Raw genomic sequence first — 12,743 nt, forward strand, 5'->3', positions numbered from 1 at the left:
GAAGGAAACCTTCATATACAGATACTTTGATGCTTTTGCATGTCCGGCAGCAGCTAATATCAGAAATTCTAAAATACCACACCTCTGAGCAGCACTGTATTTTGTGATTACCTAGAATTTGTATTTCTTATGAGAAAGATATAGCCTAACATCATAAAACATGGGTTTAAACTTCTGAATTACAAACTGCTTTGTTGCTTGCTCACAGGAGCCAGTACAGTATATTCCAGAGAGCACAAACAGGGCTTTTTTTGCCCTTTGTCATAGAAAATTGACTTGTTTTTCCCTAAATCTATAAAGCCAATTATTCAGATTGAAACTTTCCAGTTGCTCATTATGAAGGAGTGGGAGTTGGCAAGAAATATTCAAAAAATTCATGCTGCAATTCATGGTCCTGCTGATAAAAGAGGAGAGTTTGTGTATCAGTGGTTATTCCATATGGATGTGAATTTGGTTTTGTGTCTGGCAATTTTGAATCCAGAGTCAAAGCTCTCTGCTGAAAAAAAAAAAAAAAAAAAAAAAAAAAAAAAAAAAGGTAATTTGCCTTTTTAAAAAATATGGAAGAAGGAAAAACAATTTGTCACCTTCCCTTTCTGCCGTAGCATGTCTGGCTGTCTGGCAGCGTTTGGACTCACACTGTCCTGTTGCAGCCTTAATCTGGCACTACAACACAAGATCATTTAGTGTTGTCTTTTTATTTTTTCTCCAAGCTCCCAGGATATGCTGAGAGCCAAATTTTCCAGCTCAGGCAGCAGAGGTACAGGACATTGTGTGTTGAGGCATTGGGTCCTTTCTGCTGAGCTCTGCAGGCATGTCCCATTCCATGGCTGAATGCAGTAACTCCTGCAAAGACAGTCATGTTTTGAAAACAAACAAACAGCCTTTTTCACCACCCTTTAACTTAAAAAAAAAAAAGTGTTGCTGTGTAAGATGGTGTCATACACATATTGCCTGGAGGGTGTCAAAAGGGCTTTCTTTGGAGTCAGGTACTTCAAAGGAAAAGCAGTCCCTGCTCGTGCTGCGTAGTGGGGTTGGTGTGACACCTCTGTGGTGGTTGAAAGCCTGTGCAGTGTTTCTGCAGGGTCTGACACGGAGCAGAGCTGGGACACTGATCCCAGAGGTTGCTGCTGCTTCTTGCATCCATGGGGTCACCTGCCTGGCTGCTCCTGTGTTTATCAGAGGATTGTTTGCTTGCTCAGTCCCCTTAAGCTCCCAAGTTTGGGAAAATGATACCTGTGACCCAGACTTATGGTGCTGCCCTTTTTTTGTTTGTTTGGTTGGAGCTTTTTTTATTTCTGCTGCAAAAAAAGAGAGGCTGAAGAGCACTGAAATTATAAAGCGTGCACCTACACTTACTTTATTTTGAGGTAACAATTTCTATCTCAGTTGGAGGAGTTTTCAGCTGCTCTGAACAAGTGCTTTCCCAGACACAGCTGGCGTTGGCTGTCTGAGCTGAGGAGAGTCTCAGATGTGTTTTTGCCGGGGCGGTGTGTGGGGGGTAGATCCGTATCTGTCGGAGGGAAGCGTCACGTCGCGCTTTGATGTTTGAGGGGGCCAGGGTGTGCATGAGTGAGGGACCAGGAGCTTGGCTTTGTTGCCACAGTTTACAAGTGAAAGGGACTCCGTGGGCATGGATCTTGTGGTTGCTGTCAGGCAGGCAAGCACAGCCCCCAAGAGAGTTTCAGCAGGGGAACAAATCTGTGTGAAGTGTTCAAGCCATTTCATAATCAGCTTCGTAGCCAGATCTTCAAAATACTCAAAGGTCTTCCAGAAATCAGAAAGGTTGAAGGAATAAATAAACATGATTAGTGATATTAACCTGATTAAAGAGACAAAAAAGATGGAGATTTCTGACAGAAGAAGCCACCTTGTGTTGTGGCAGTGGGGCCCAGAGCCAGCTTGGAGGGGAGCATACAGGGAGAAGGCTTCTTCCTCCACTGAGCCCATGTCCTGCCCCTTGGCAAGCCAGAATAAGCCAGAAAAATCACAGGTGAGCTGCTGGGCAAACAGCTCCTGAGCAGTTCTTGAAATGGCCTGGCTGGTTTTGTGCAGCTGCTCTGTGGTAAATGATGGGGGATTTTCTGGGGCTGCACCAGGATGCAGCAGCAAGGTGTTGGAGCAAGAAAATGCATTTGTTTTTCTGAGAGCGTGGCATCAAGCCCTGATTTGTATGGTCCATGCTGAAACACAGACCTGCTCTTTTCTGACCAAAGTACAGCACATCCAGAATGTAAAAGAAAGGCAAAGGTAAGTCATATGGTGTCTGTGGTATGGTCTGTCCAAAGAGGAGTGCATCATTAACAAAACCTGATCAAAGGACAATTAGTGCCCAGGATGGAAAGCTGTAACACAGAGGTGAGCCAGTGGGGTAGGTGTAAGAAATGTGATTTATCTGTCTGTGAAGGATAATAAAGCAGTCATTCTCTGCTTAACTGTGACTATAAAGCTATTATTAAAACCATCCTGGAGAGTGTCTGCTGTGCAATGCCCAGGGGGGCAGCAAACATAAAAGTGTCCTTGGCTGATGTGATGGCTCCAGGTTTTCTGTTCCTCCCTGAACTTTCCTGACAAGCATTGAGAACACCATTGCACTGCAAGTACTTTTTCGTGCACTAAGACCTATTTTGTCTTACTTTTTACAGCACAGAGTGATTTTACAAATAGGACAGGATGGAACACTCTGGTAACTGTAGAAAATAATTTGATGACATCACTTTGTTTTCTGTCGTTTCCCACCATTAAGATTGTCTGCATAAAAATGCACTTTCTTGGCCTTTTGACAAGTACTGGGGAAGTTTGTGTAGAAGTTGTTTGAGTGGAATAATTTGAATTCAACACCTTATGATCATCTCCATGCTTGTGCTAGAGATTTTGATTCCTACATGACCTAATAAGGTTAAAAAGGATATTTTAAAATAAAGTCAGGCATAGTTTTGCAGAAACTGCTGCAGTTCTCTTTTGACCTAGTGGTGCATTTGTGGTTTGAGGAGCTTGGACAAAAACAACTGGGAGATGAATGCCAAATTCTCTGTAATATTGCAAGCAGCATGTGGAACTGGCTTTTTCATTTTTACACTTCTGCTCAGTAATAAAAATAAAATACAAATCTTGACTGAAGATAAGGACATAAATTTTGCTTCTTCAGTTGTAAAGTGAGTAGTCATTGAGCAAGATGACTATGCATTATTTCCATGAAAATGCTGCTGCCATCAGACTCCACCACAACAGAATAAGCACAAAACATTTCTGTGGAAATCAGTGGTCAGCCAGGGAGTCAAGAGTTCACAAGTGGATCCACATGTGTCAATAACATTATTTAGAGTTTTTATTATTGATTTCAGCACTGCTGGGTAACTTTCTGGATGGTAACATTTAAGCTGTCCATCTGCCAGTTGGAGCTTGATCTTTCTGAGTTTGCAGAAGATGTTTCTGAATGGAAGCAAGACTGTATGCAAACAGACCAATGTACCCTCTTCACTCCAATTGTGGTATTCTGCTAAGAGAAATTCAAATGGCAGAGTTTATTTTGTTTTTAAAACATGACTTACTGACACTTCCCAAAAAACTGAAAGTACAACTAATTTTGAAATATGATTTTTGAAAAATCTTAATTATACAGTTGTGTCTTGAATTACAAATTGGTTTTGCATGACTTCTAACTATGCTCAATATCTGATATCAGGTTATTCTGCAGACAGCATAATCAGCTGCAGAATTTAATCTCTTAAAACCTGCAGAAATACTAATCTCTGAACAGCCCACCAGAAGGATATTTCTGTGTTGTAGTCAGCTGAGAATTTTAAGTATGTTCAGTGTTATACTTTATTTAGCTTTACCTAGATTATAAATAGCAGCATAAAACTGTCATCCATTGCTGCTTCTAAAGAGTGCATAATAATTTTGCATAGATTTTATAAGTATTTTTTTCACTTTTTATGCTGCCACCATTATGATAGTGTTAGAAATGGGACAGTGAAAAGAGAAGAAATTGCTTTTATTGTTGTAAACTACATCTGAAAACCATAGTGTTTGGATCACCAACTGTTAGCATGGTAATAAAATAACTGAACAGATTTTCTCTGTCCCAGCTGGTCAGACTTTTTCTCTTTTAGGGACTTTTTTAATGGTCATAAACTTACAAGAGTGAGATATTTAACAGTGGGACACTGGAGGACGATGGGTCTTGCTAGCAGGGAAATTTGTCTTCAGGGGGCTTGTGGCACTGGTTTGGTAAAATAATGTTGTCTAGGGTCTATGCAGATTTGCTTATGATTTCACTGTTTAGGTTTCATTGTTTTTTCCCAGCATATGAAATTAAATTTTCATTAAATTAATGAAATTAATTAATTAAGCTAATGTTTGCTCTGCAGCTCTATTTACATCCCTATATAATTTAATTTAGCTAAAAACCCACTATGTGACAGTGGATGCCGTTGTGTTCAATAAATTTCAGGTGCGTGGAATCTGTTAGGAAATTACTTTTTTTGTCTTGTCTAGGCAGAATATCGACTGACAGAAGAAATACATTGTGATTTTATTTTTCCATCATTTTTGGTGAACCAATTGTATATCCTAAACAGTATTAGGTAGAGCAGGTTACAAAGCCAGACTTCTTTTGCTTTATGTGCACTGACTTTGTGTTTTGTGCATGTGCTGTGCTCTTTTTCAGTGGAAATGCAGAAATGTTTTGAGAGTTAAATATCTATATTTGGTGCTGTGCAATGAGCTGAAACATCCAGTCCTTCCTGCTCTTTTGCCTTGCAGTAAGCGATCCAAACACTATGATTTTCAGATGTAGTTCACGACAATAAAAGCAATTTCTTCTCTTTTCCCTGTCCCACTTCTAACACTATCATAATGGTGGCAGCGTAAAAAGTGAAAAAATACTTATGAAATCCTATGCAAAATTATTATGTACCCTTTAGATGCAGGAATTGAGTGACAGTCTTATGCTGCTATTTATAATGTAGTTCTTGCAATGGACTTGGAGTAAACCACTGATAATTTTTGTTGATAAAACATAAATACAGCTTTGGGATATATTTATAGGAAAATAATACTTTTTAAATTAAAGGGTTCAAAGGCAATGTTTTTGTTTAGTTGTTTTTTTTTTTTTCTGATTTCTAATGTGTAGGCATGTGAAGATGAATTGCAGAAGAAGAAACTGTCAGGTTACTCCAAAAGCAGGGTCGAATACAGAGAATTTAGAGAGTAATGAAAAAGTTTATTTTCCAGAAAAAAAAATTGTGTAGGGTCATACTCAACAAACTTAAATTTGTTAGATTGAGTAAATATTTTTTTGCTGCAGTGTGTTAGAAAAAACATTTGCATTTATCTTTCAATTATAGATGCACAGTCCGTGTTTCTTGTGCCCCTTTGAAGGTGTACATGTGTCTGCTCAGCGGCTAAACCTGTTCTCATTGAATTAAATGGCCTTTGCTAATTTGAAATCAATGGTGTGGGGAATGAATCCACCCATTTTGGAATCTGCTCTTTATTGGGAAGAAAACCAGGACATTTTACATTCACTTGAATTTCTTCCTCCATTTGGATGTGATAAAACCCAGCACAATCCTCGTGAGTGCTATCGGCTCCCACAGCTTCACTTTTTTTGTCTGTAAGAACAGGGCAACTTCTCCAAATGGATTTCAGGGGATAGATTGAAATAATTAATGCACATCTAATGGTTAATTCTGTGGGATAACACTTTGCTTGATGGGATTAATTCCAGGCTTGCACATGTCAGAAACTCCCGGCGGCACAGATGAGGCCACTGCAAAGCATCTTGAAATGGGTCCCTGGTACCTTCCCTCTTCCTCTCTGTCCTATTAGGAATACACACCAAGTCCAGATGTGAATGAACTATGGATTCATCACAACTAATCTCAGAAAAGCATTGGTATTAAGGGAGGAGAGTTTTGTCCTGTACAAGCCCATGCGTTTTCTGGCTCCCCATTTTTTTGTTAAGTATTTTAGACAGTACGATACACAATGAAGGGTTCCGTGGCAAGAAAAACTTGTAATGGATAGAAGTAGAAGAAAGATTTTTCTTACAGAGTACAAAAAGTAAATTAAACACTAAGGATCCTTTTAGGAGAAAATTTATTTTCTGTGGGCATTTGATCACTTGGCAATTTTTCACTCCATCCAGCAGTTCTGTGACTGCACTTTCCCAAACTGTGCTTTCAATAAAGCTGACCTAAGCTCCCAGTGCTATGAAAAATGGAGCTCATATAAATTTCCTTTGCATTCTAAATCCATCTCAGCTGCACACAGAAAGCAAACAAGTACAGTTTCCACACAGCCTTTTTATCTCTCTCCATATCCCAGAGGCTTCCCAATCTGGCTTTTTGTGGGAGAGAGGGCCTGTTTAAAGTAAACACAATTTCAAAATTTTCATCCATTTTAGAGGCAGCATTAAAGATCTTAAAAGGAACATGTTTTATGAGGCTGACAAGCAATTAGATAGATGAATGCACTGGCAGTACAAGTGCGTGATTCTACACTCACAAAATTAGTTGGAGGGAGAAAAATCAGAGACAACATAATATCCCATCTCAAGTGGCTGCTTCAGAGAGGTGCTCTGAAACTTGAAGGTATGAGCAGAATTGTTCTGTAAAATATATCTGGTAAGTGGCTGAGAGCTGCTTGTCTATGTTAAGATGGAAAGAATAAAAGGTATCTAAATCCTCTGAAACAGCTGTGCTGCTCCTCCAGGAAAACAAAACTAAACTAAATCTAGTCACAAGCAACAGAATAGGATTTCTCTTTGCTAAATTTCTGGAAAATATTTTAACAAAAAATCTTGAAGAAAAGCCAATAGAGTAAATTTAATGCTGTGGATGAAATGAATTTAAATTACTCATGGTAGCTCACCTTTCCAGATTTTCAGTGTATTGCCAAGTAATTATTGGAATTGACTTGAAAAATTTTAATATTAGTTGAATGCAATGGGTAAATCATAATTACTCCATCTCGGTTCCAAATACTGCCAAAGAACAGTTTAAATTCATAGTATAAATAAACAGGAGATTTTCTTTGTGATGAGAGATTGGGGTCCTTTTCCTTGGGTTTTTGGATTTTTTTTCCTAGAAGTCTGTTTCCATAGAGAAGCAATTAAGAAGGTACCAGCTTCCAGTGCCTGAGCTTTTGAGAGCACTTCAGTATTTTTGACAGTTAATGTATTAGTTTTATCTTATAGTTGGTGAAATAAAAGTGTTATATAAAGTCATTAATGATAAGGAAATTCTTTCCTCCTATTTCTCCCACCCCACATCAGAACTATTGCTTTCTAACAGTCTTTATTCCAGTCAAAATTTATATATAAGCTCTTTATTCTTGCAGTTTCCTACCTTTGTGTGAGATGGTGTGTTTCAAAATACAGCTCTTTGCTTTCCCCTTATCCTGTAATGCCATCTAAGATAAGGTTTTCTAAAGTTGGGTGTAGTCCTTCAGGTAGCCCTTACAAAATACAGCAGTGGAGATGTACCAGCCACAGTTTTGTCACCTGACAGAGGAGCACAGCCTCAGCAGTGAGTTGTTAACAGAGATAAATAAATCCCTGCCCCACCTGCAGATCCATGACAAAGCTTTTCTCTTCAGCAGTGCTTTGCTCTGCCATAAAATTTCAGCTGCATAGTTGCTACATGCTATGGAAATGTGAATGCTCCCAAATCAGAAAAAGGGCATTTAACGGGTGGAAGAAGCAATTCCTTTTTTTTTTTTTTTCCATGTGGAATGTGTGATTCCAAGCAGTTAGGGTTTGTTCTGAACCCCTTTGCTGAAGGAGTCCATCGAGGACCCAGGCAAAGTTTGTTGTGATATTTCCATTTTGTGAGAGCTCATCCATTGGCTCTGGTTTTTTGAGGCCTCTGAAATGCTTCATGTGCTCCTTTCAGAGTGGAATATCCCCCAGTGGTCTTAATACTATTATTGCTAAGTTTTGTTGAGCAATGCTGCAAGAAATAGATGCAGGGAATTAATATTAACCCAAATCCTTAATCAACCTTTCTCTCTACTCTGTACACAACTTGCTGTTGCCCAGGAGAGGTTTTTTTGCCTGTGCATCCTCTGGCAGGGGCAGGACATGACACACACCTCTCTCCCCTAAGTGGGTCAGTGGCAGGGCACTGCTCTGAAACCTCTCCCTCCCGGTGTGTGCTGCTACTGCAGGGTTTAGAGCCTCAGCCGTTGGTGCAACCTCCTTCCTGCCCACTGCATCTGCAGATGGTTTAACTATTTCCCTCCTTGACACCAAGCTTCACTAGGAATTTCTTCACCCTCAGAAGCCTCGTTGCAAGTGGATGTTGCAGTGAAAACACCTTGAGGCTTTGTTAGCCTTAAAACAGTCTGCTCCTAGTTTTCCTGCTAAAGTAAATCTTGCAGTCTTCCCATCATTTTCCCACCTTGTGTGCCTACCTTCCTTGTGATTCAGTCATTTATCTGCCGTAAAACCTTGTATGAGAAATGTTTTGAAAGTCTTGAGTGACAGCTACCTGGGTTTTGAAAAGTGTTGCTATGAAATTAACCTAAAAACGTGGATGGTTTCATTACTGGGGGTTTGGTGTCCTTCCCTACTCTGGCTCTTTTGGCACTGCTTAGATCAGGTGCTGTCGGTGAGTTCAGGTGGAAATTGATCCCAGAAAAAAGAAAAAAAACCCAAACCCTGATTAGATTCCAGTAGGATTAGCAGTGAGGAGTGTCCAGGCATGGCTTTGACCATCCATCAGGGATGGCTCCTGTCACTGTCCCAGCTGTGGTGCATGTTGGCTGCAGGGCAAGGAATTGCTCATGGGCTGACTGCTCTCTGTAAATGGCTCCTTGTCGCTGCAGTTCTCCCTCCAGCACCTCCACCCTTACCTTGTGTTCTTGTGAGGCATTTTTTACTGCTCTGCTGGCAGCAAATCAAGGCAGTTGCAATCAAGCTTGGGCTGACACACCAGCCCTGGTGAGGCTCTTGCTGGGCCTGAGCATCTCTGCATTCAGTTCCCACCATTTCCCACCAGGTGGGACAGCCCACCTGGGCTTAATGACTTTTGGAAGTTTGAAATTAGGATAAAAGGGAGTGGGAATGCCTTAAAAATCACCTGGCTGGGAATTGTTCTTAATGTTATCAGTAGATTTGATTACTGGAGCCATGAGCTGTGGGCTAGTTGTAAAATCTAACTTAAAAATGCTAATTTAAAGTACTTGGGGAATTGTCTGCCACTCTGAGAAGTGCTCGCTGGGCAGAGGAACACATCTGATTGTGATCAGCAGCAGATTGTGCCTGACTCAGTGTCTCTTCCTTCAGCCTCGCCACTGTGAAGTCTCTTGGGATTCCCAGGGAGACAAGGAGGCTCGATTCTCCTTGTGCCTGACTCAGTGCCTCTTCCTTCAGCCTCGCGCTGTGAAGTCTCTTGGGATTCCCAGGGAGACAAGGAGGCTCGATTCTTTTATGTGGTCCTCCATCATGCGCACGGGGTTGTAGGAGCTGGAATGAAAAGGCCACCTGACAGTAAATCAGTCTGGGGTGAGTTACTGCTGTGGGACAGGGTTGTAGGGCAAGGGAAAGGCTAAGTGACCTAGAAGCATTTGAATAATAATTCTTGCCTCTTTGTACACTTAACACCAGATTGAATTAGAAACTAGAAAATTTACAGCGGGGAACACCTTTTGCATTAACTGGATTAAACTTTTGCTGTCCCTGATGAAGATGGGTCTAGTAAAAGCACTTGTGCCTAATCTAAACCCCCTACAAAAGCTGAAAGAGCTGCACAGCTTGCAGCTGTCAGCCCAGCTTGGTGGATATCCATGTCTGGAGTTGCCCTGTGCATGGTTTGCTGTCTCTAGGAGGCAACAGCAGGCTTGCTTCAGGAAAGCCCTTTGCACCGGGTCCTTGCTGAAGTGAGAAGTGAAAGCAGTTGCTTTTTCTGAGAATGACTGACTGTTTTGATGAAGCAAGGAGTCCCCTTCCAGAGATGAGCAAGGCACTCCCCTCCTTTCTGTTTCTGACGAGGCTCTGGAAGGATTTAGAGGGTGAAAGGCTGCTTTATTTAATTATACATGCAAAGTTAATCTTCTCCACCTTCAGACTGGAAAGGTAGATAGTTTCCTCTTCCCACATATCAAACAGCAGCTGGAGATCTTCTTGTCTTGCTCCTGTTACAGTACCCTGGACTTTTTTATTAGAATCTTTATTCCATGATGTGCTAGAAAGTCGTAGAATCATAGAAAAATTTGGGTTGGAAAGGACCTAAAAGATCATCTAGTTTCAAACCCCCTGCCATGGTCAGGAACACCAATATTTAACCCTTTGTGGCACTATAATATTTTCCTTCTTTTGACTCTATTTCTTACAACTAAATCAGAGGAAAACCTGAATTCTTTGAACTCTGTGTTAGTGCCTCCCTGAAAGGGATCCTAAAAGGAGTATGAAAGGCTCACAAGAATCCTAAAGTGCTTTACCTTGACATTCCATAGGGTGAACATTTTTGGTGTAAAAAATTGGAAGCTAATAGCCTTAAATGCTTTCCTTTTTAAATGTAATTATTTGGGCTGCCCAACATTTGTTCTTGTAACCTGAATCCTGATCGTATCAGCAGTTTCCCCCGACGACAACAACAACTAACTCTAATGCTGAACTTCAAGGGCTTCAAGCTTTGCTTTGGGCCATGCTGTGTTTCACAAATATCTGATGAAATATTGATAACAAATTAATTGAGCCTCTGCCTTCTGCAAGTGAAGGAGAATTGGCCTCTGCTTCTGCAGCCCTGGAGGGTCACAGGTTTGTTTGTTGTTTCTACCTATGACTAAACCCCATAGAAGTCTACAAATATAAACAAACACCATGACAGATACATTCTTTACGAACAGGATTATCTGTAATAATTTTAGCTGGCTAACTTGTAGGCATTTAATCTGGGCTGTCCTTTCAGCTGCAGGTCTGTGTACACCTGAAGTGAAGCACCGTGCAGGGTACTCATCTGTCTCCTCTGTCTCCTTCTGCCCTGAGCTCAGGGAGCTCTCTTGGGTTCAGAATTCTGCTCTCAGACAGCAGCAGTGAGGCAAGACCCATCACACCCAGATCATCCAGAGTCATAGGGATCACTGCCAGTGGAAGATGGTGGTGTCTGAGAAAAGCTGCCCAGCAAGCAGCTCTGGGCTGTTGGGAGAAGGCCCTGCAGGATCTGCCTTTAAACACCTTCGTATTGATACAACCACAGTTGTATCAATAAATCTCTTGTGCTGAGATTGGTTTCCTTGGGCTTCACTGGAAAACTCGGTTTCCAGGAAGATAAAACGCTTCATTTATAGATGTGTTACTGAATTTTGGTAACCCCTAAAAGTAAAACCCTTAAATGAATCACTTAATAAGGCCCATGGGAGAGAAAAAAATTTATGGTAGATAGATGTGATCTGGATTTACAAGTAATTCAGCTTTTACGGTCTGTATTTCTCAAACTATTATCAGGAATCATGGTCTAACCCAATCCAGATGCACACTAAAAACATTGGGGAGGAAAATCCTATTAAAAAGAAATGTTCTGGCATGTTTCAAGGGCCCAGGCCACGTTCCAGTGATTCAGTTCAGCTGGTCCCCACTGGTACTGGGTGCCCTGTGGATTGGACCCCAGCCAGCTTTGGGGCGCAGCATCCCTCCCTCACGTTTTGGAACAGTGACCATGTCTGGATGTGGTTCTGGGACTCGCTGTGTCTCTCCAGGGCTGGAGCAGCAGGCAGTGTGGGCAGGTGGCTGAAGCTGAGCTTGCTGCCCTGTGCAGGAGAGCTGGAGCTGGGCCTGAAACTGTGAAACCACGCAGGGCTCTCGAGGCGGGCGCCCGCAGCGCAGCCTCTCTCGCCACCCCAGGCTTCCTCTGCCTCGGCTCCTGGCCTCTCACCACTGGCTTTTTCTCACTTGCTTGTCCACAGCAGCTCTGAATCGCCTTTTTTAACTTTTTCTTTCTCTTTTTTTCTTCACCCATGCTTCAGAAAGTAAAAGGCCACAGGGGGTTGTTGGCAGAGGTGCTCTGGGGAGATGCCAGCCTGGTGTCCAGATGTGGGAGTGCAGGACCTGCAGTAGCAGGAGAGAATGCCCAGGCACTGAGGAGAGCAGGGCTGCATGGCTGGGTGGGAGCAGAGAAAAGGGGGAACAAAAGTCCAGGCTTTGGAAGGAGGAGGTGCTGGGAAGAAACTTCTCAGGAGCAGAAGCACAGCTGCTGACAGAGCTGCAGGTGTAGGGAATTGGGATTGAGGAGGGCTGGAAACCTGAGCACTGCTCTGCTCAGTGACTGACTCCTCTCAGTTCTGGTATGTGAGTATTGGAAAGGCACTGTGCAATTCCCAGTAGGCAGTGGGTAACCTGTGAGGTTAGCAGAGTAGGAATCATCAGTGAAATATTTGCTATTTGTGCTTTGCTATTTGTTTACTGTTTGTGCTTTGCTCTGTGTGAGGCAGCTGAGCGTGATTGCTCTGCCCAGCTCCCATCATCAGCTCATCTGCTGTGACCTTGGCCTCAGCCCCCAGACCATGGCTGACAAAGTGCATTTTGGTGGTGCCTAAGGGACTGGCCTTCTCCAGCCCCCAGACCATGGCTGACGAGGGACAGAAAGTGCATTTTGGTGGTGCCTAAGGGACTGGCCTTCTGTTTTGAAGAGGCAATAACCCCTCCTCTGGCGATTTAAAAGCTTGAACTGCTCCTGTTCACCTGAACGGATGGTAACTGCTCCAACTGCCACTTGTTCATTGTGCTTCCTATCTCTTTG

At 42.2% G+C, this 12,743-nt stretch overlaps 1 protein-coding gene across 4 annotated transcripts in view; it reads left to right on the plus strand.

Annotated features, from left to right (window-relative positions):
• Nucleotides 1-12,743, plus strand: part of CD247 (CD247 molecule) — a 53,240-nt gene that overhangs the window by 31,138 nt on the left and 9,359 nt on the right. Inside the window, exon 1 of one of the 4 annotated variants that reach the window (XM_039713143.1) lies at nucleotides 12,578-12,696. The exons of the other annotated variants lie outside the window; for them this stretch is intronic. The gene's annotated coding sequence lies outside the window, so the exon portion shown is untranslated. Of the gene's footprint in view, nucleotides 1-12,577; nucleotides 12,697-12,743 lie in introns of those variants that run through there. 4 annotated transcript variants of the gene reach the window in all.

This window comes from Passer montanus, unplaced genomic scaffold, assembly GCF_014805655.1.
Source record: "Passer montanus isolate IOZ18808 unplaced genomic scaffold, ASM1480565v1 scaffold28, whole genome shotgun sequence".
Lineage (NCBI taxonomy): Eukaryota > Metazoa > Chordata > Aves > Passeriformes > Passeridae > Passer > Passer montanus.